The sequence below is a fragment of the Suricata suricatta genome, chromosome 3 (assembly GCF_006229205.1).
Source record: "Suricata suricatta isolate VVHF042 chromosome 3, meerkat_22Aug2017_6uvM2_HiC, whole genome shotgun sequence".
In the NCBI taxonomy this organism is placed as follows: domain Eukaryota; kingdom Metazoa; phylum Chordata; class Mammalia; order Carnivora; family Herpestidae; genus Suricata; species Suricata suricatta.
In genome coordinates, this window is record NC_043702.1 from 80,985,518 (window position 1) to 80,991,517 (window position 6,000).

A 6,000-nucleotide genomic window follows, 5' to 3' on the forward strand; every position below is an offset into this window, starting at 1 on the left:
AGGAGTAATTTTGACTTTCAAGTCTTATTATTTAAGAAATAAATTTCATGTTTCTGATGGATCTGCTTTGCTGCCATCTCGTGATAAAACTTTAACAGATGATGGTTTCTTCTTATGGATGAACAAAGATGGTGATTTCTTGAGATAGAGTCTACTCATGATGAAGATGTTGTGAAGATTTTTGAAATGACAACAAAATATTTAGAATGTTTAGTTGATAAAGCAGTGGCAGGTTTTGAGAGGATTGACTCCTATATTGAAAGAAAAAAATGTGAGTAAAATGCTCAGAGAGCATCACTTATGAGAAATTAATCATTTGTGAAAGGAAGAGCCAATCGATGCAGCAAACCTCATTATTGTCTTAGTTTAAGAAATTGCCACAGACACCCCAGCCTTCAGCAACTTTCACCCTGATCAGCCAACAGCTATCAACATTGAGGCAAGAGCTTCCATTAGTAAAACGATGACTCACTGAGAGCTCAAATGATGGTTAGCAATTTTTAGCAATAAAGTGTTTTTAAATTAAGATATGTACATTTTTTACACATAATGATATTGCACACTTGATTGACTACAGTATAGTGTTAGCTTTTATATGCACCAAATAATTCATTTGACTCACTTTATTTGCAGTGGTCTGAAACTGAACCCACAATTTCTCCAGGGCACACCTGTAATTCCGTACTTGTTTATTTAAACAAATTTTATCTATTAGAAACACAAGGTTAAAGCTGTAATTAGTAAAGAGCCAGTAGTCACTCATATTTATCAGGATAAATGTATGTTTAATCGTTTTGCATTTTGGACAATGGTCTTGTTTCTTTATGTTCAGACAGATTATAGAGTTGCTTTGTCTTTGTCTTGATCCATCATGGTCACAGAGTGGCCTTTTTTGATATTTATGTTTCATGAAATTGTTATGCTTAACAGTAGAGCATTTAGACCTAGCAGTGAGTGTGCTAGCTCATGTCAATACCAAAGCCTGGCTTGTTATACTTGACTAGTTCATGGATCAACATTGGGGCTGCTTTTCTTTTTTTCAGCTCAAAAAAATCTTTAGAAAACCCACGAAGGAAGGGGTGAAATTTGTTTTCAGTGATATTTGAGACAACAAAATAATATTCAGGTATTAGATAATTTTATGAATAACTGTTTAATAATATACACATTCTTAGAAGTTGAAAAAAAGTATAATTTTAGTGAAAATTATACCAAAATTGACTAAAATTTAGCCTGAATTGATCTCTCTGCAAGTGGGATAGATTAATCAGTTTTTTTTTTATTTTTTGGAAATTTGGAGTTATCTGAGTAACATTTTTAGTCCTCCCCTGTGCTTTGATCTTAAAGAAGTTAGAGTATTTTTTAATGTTCATATTCTGCCATATGAAGCAGGATATAGATTGAACTAAAATCTAATAAAAAATAAACCTGTATCAAGAGAAAAACAATAAGTACCATCTTTGATTGACTCCCTGATGTTTTCTAGCTTCCATTCCCATTTCTTTTCATGATCCAGCTGCATTACTATTCTTGACTTTCATAAGATTGCCAGTACCATTATTATATTCCCATTTTATTTGCCTAAAATTAAAAAAAAAACTTTGTGTTTCTTGAAGCAAAATGATCCCAAGTAATTTAAGAATAAAGGCCACTTCACTGTAACTATAAATATTTAATACAGGAATGAAAGGATGTTATATATTGAGAAAATATATTTATGTAATATGTGACACTAAGAAGTTATATAATAATCCCTGTTTCAGTAATGTTAATTTATGTCTCTCATTGTTCATGCTTTATCATAACAGATCTAAGACAGACATGCACTTCAAAAATACCTAACAAAGATTTTAAAATTTCATATTCTTGTGTCTAATACAAGATATAATGTGTTTGAGTATCCAAGCTTGATGCATAGAAAAGGAGGAGAAATAAAAGAAAGGAGTGAAAAGAAGTAGATTTCTGTCATTAATATTAGACAAGTTTGAATCCAACAAAAAGGCATTAAATTATATAAAGGCTATATTTATAAAGCTTATAATCTATCATAAATATTTCCCGAATTCATGTGCATCTAATAGAATAGTATTAAAATGTAAGGTAGAAACTGAGAAAATATAGTAAAATTATGACACAACTCAATATAATGGAAGACTTTAACATATTAGTCCAAATTCTTGAAAGTCTACCTAGTTAAAATATTTGAGCCTATATATGGATATGTATATCAAAGACACTGTCTACTCTATTGATAAAATACATATGTATATTAGTTCTATGTGGATGACAAACACTAAGGTAACCCATGACACCCTCTCTGTGTCCATGCCCTGGAGTAATACCCTCCCCTTGAGTGTAGGTGGGGACTATAACTTGTTTCTAACCAATAGAATATGGCAAAGCTGATAGGATGTCATTCCCATGATTGTGTTGTGTCATATAAGGTTTTATCTCCTAGAAGACTCTCACTCTTTTGCTGTCCCTGAAAGACCAAGCTGCCAAGTTTAATCTAAGAAAGGGCCACATCGTAGAAGACTGTGATGACTTTTAAGAGCTTAGGTCGCCCTTGGTTAACAGCCAGCCTAAATCTGAAGCTCTCAGTCCTGTAACCAAAAAATGAATTCTGCCAACAGCTTAAGTGAGCTTTGAAGTTGACTCCTCTTCCGTGACCCTCCAGTTAAAAACACATCCCAGCGATATCTGTATTATAGCCTGGTGAAACACTGAAGCCAATAACCTGAATGATTTATGCATGCACTCCTGACCCATAGAAACTGTGGGGAAATAAACGGGTATTGGTGTAAGCTTTTAAGTTTGTGGTAACTTGTTACACAACAATAGAAAACCAATACAGATGTGTCTGTAAAAAGTATCTACAAATGTGGCAGTGGCATTAGAACGGGAAGTGGGTGAAGACTGGAAGAATTTTCAAGAGCATGATAGAGAAAGCCTAAATTGCCTCGAGCAGATTGTTAGGGAAAATCTACAGATAGAGATGCAGTGGGTGAGGGCCCAGAAGGAAGTGAGGAACATGTTAGTAGTAACTGGAGTTGGAGGGATTCTTGTGATGAAGTGGCATAATACTTAGTGCAGTTGACTCCAGCAGTTACATAGAGGGCAGAACTTGAAAGTGGCAAACTTGGTCATATACCTGAGCAGATTTCCTGGAAAAGTATTGGGGATGGTCACTCTCTTTGCTGCATATAGAAACATGTAGATGAGAGAGATCAACTGAGGTAAGAAATGTTAAGTAAATGGAAGTGAGGGCAAAGGACTTCTATAAAGCTTAAGGGTACTGTTTTTCAAGTATCTCAGCAGGATCACACATCTGGAAAAGATATGTGAGTGTGGCTTTGCTCTAATGGAGTGGACGTGAGTAAAATAAATGAGATACAGATAAAGTTCTTGATGACATTATTTTAGCAGAAATAATACCAGCTTGGACTAAAATGTAAAGAGAGAATACAAAGTTAAAGGTGACAACTCAATTCCCCCATGATCCTGTCTCCATATGTATATTTATTTTAAAATAAATTATATTCTATCCCTAATTACAAATATATTTTAAAACATAACAGACTGTGCTATTAATTTTAAAAGTATATTTTGCTTTAAACTAAAAAACGTATACATACATACACATTCATATATACATACACACATATATATCTATATCTATACATCTATACATCTATAGATATATACCTATATACACAAACATATCTCTATATCAATATATAGTATAGTGTATATATGTATGTAGTATATATATGGATATATTTAGATATTTTACCTGATGCATTCTGGAGTCTGACTTATTGCATTTAATGCTATTGACATTGGAGAAGGTATGTATCAAATATTTAGAAGTTTTGTAACCGATACGTATTAGTTACGGGTTAACCATTAGTAGAATTTCTGCATTATGTAATATGTTTTCTATATATAAAATTTATTTCCTTAAATTGTTAATTTCATCTAAAACTATTGATGCACATGTAGGAAAATTTCTTACTGTTTTTGTTGATGTTTTCCAACATTGCTGCATAATATGTTCATTTTTAACCTTAATTATTTTGAGAATCTTTCTGGTTTCCTAGTTGAGGTAATAAAGAACAGAAAGCCAAAAAAAATTTTGCTTCTGATTTTCATCACTTCAATTTAAATTTTATAAGTTAGTATGCAATGAATAATTATTTTTCAATGAACCATCTTATGAAGAAAAAAAAAGTAGGAATGTTATAACTGGTTCAGAATAGGAATCTAGGATTAGATCATAGGACAGCCTCTACATTTTATCTGCTCACCCTCACCATCCTAAACTTTCCATTAAGAACCCATCATGTATGTATCTATTAGTCATAAATTTGTATAAATTCTTTTAAGACCTTTTTATATTTTAATCCACTACCTTTTCAGCATAATGAGTCCTTTATGCATTCTACTTACAGCATACATTTATACTACTTTTAATTTGTTCTCCCATCTACAGTGCTTTCTTCAAGGGTCAAGGGATGAAGAAATTTGAACTGTACATGGACTAAAAATGCATGGCCTTATTTTCAGTTTAAAATCTTCAAGCTTGGTTTCGATAATACTTATTATTGATATGGCAATGAGAAATTTTTAAATGCATCAGGGATTTCCCAGAAAAAGATACACTAAACCTTTGGGTATTAAATAATCTGATGTTATTCTTTCTTACATGCATATAGTTGTACACTACAGTGGCTACTTTATTTACATCGCACAGGAGAGTGCCATTTAAGCCATAAGTACAACTCTACATAATTCAACTTAGTTTAAACATCTTGCTAGAGGAACAATAATCAAATTTAGCTGCAGGACATACTGTAGACTAATACAAAAACTCTATATGCACAGTTAAGATTATAGTACAAATGTGGTTCCTATTTTATTATTTGATGAATGGTATGTCACAAAGTGTTATGTGATTCCATAATAAAAGATGCTTTATAATGCCTCTGCCCAGAAGGACAAAGTTAATCTTGCCGAGAGGACTTGAACTCTCAAATTCTAGAGTTAAGTAAGTAGCCTCAGGAGTCGTCCTTTGAGTTCTTAGAATGGAAGAAAAATCTACTTGGGCATCCAAACCAGGTCTCCCAACTGTATTAAGCTTCCAAAAGCATGCCTTCTTGATGTTATATCTCTATGTCAAATATTACTTTAAAATACATACACAGCGAAATGTCTTTAAACCATTAAAGCAGCTGTTCCTATGAAACTCAGCAAAAAATTTCATTTATGAACAAATAAGCGTAGTAGTTTAGATTTAAGTAGCAAGGATGTGTATACAACCCAACCACAAATTACTTTCAAATAATGAACTTCCTCCTTGACCCATCTCAATTCAATTAAAGCTTTCTAAAAAAAGCATCATCTCCACAAGGGTATAGTTCAAAATAAAAAGATCTGGGAGCCATAAAATAAATCATTTTATTGGATTATATCATTGGCAAGTGGTACTTGAACAGATGAGCTATCTAATAGAAATGCTTCATTGGAAGAAAGATTCCATCATCAATCCATGCGCATCCCAGATCATGATGTAGATAATGGTGACCACGTGTGCCTAATAAAAAGTGTGGTTCTGAAAATTAGAGGACACCTTTAATTTAAACCTAATTTTTAATTTTATCTTAAACCAAAATAGAATTTTTATTTTATTGATTTGCAAAGAAGAGCATCTAGACAAAACGTATTTGTGAAGAAGGCTAATTTAGGCTCCCATTTTAAGGAGATCATCTCTTAATTATGTGTAATCCTGGAGCATTAGTAGTGTGTTGGGTAATGTTTCTCCAACCTATAAGGACAAAATGAAACTTTGTATGTTTTTATTTTTTGCATTATTACATCGTGTACTTTTATGTGTAATATATCATATGAACATCAAGGCTTTGAGATTTCTGTAAACTTTGAGACTTAAAACAAGAAATACAATCATCGGGAAGAATTGTTAGAATAGCAACTCTGAGATGA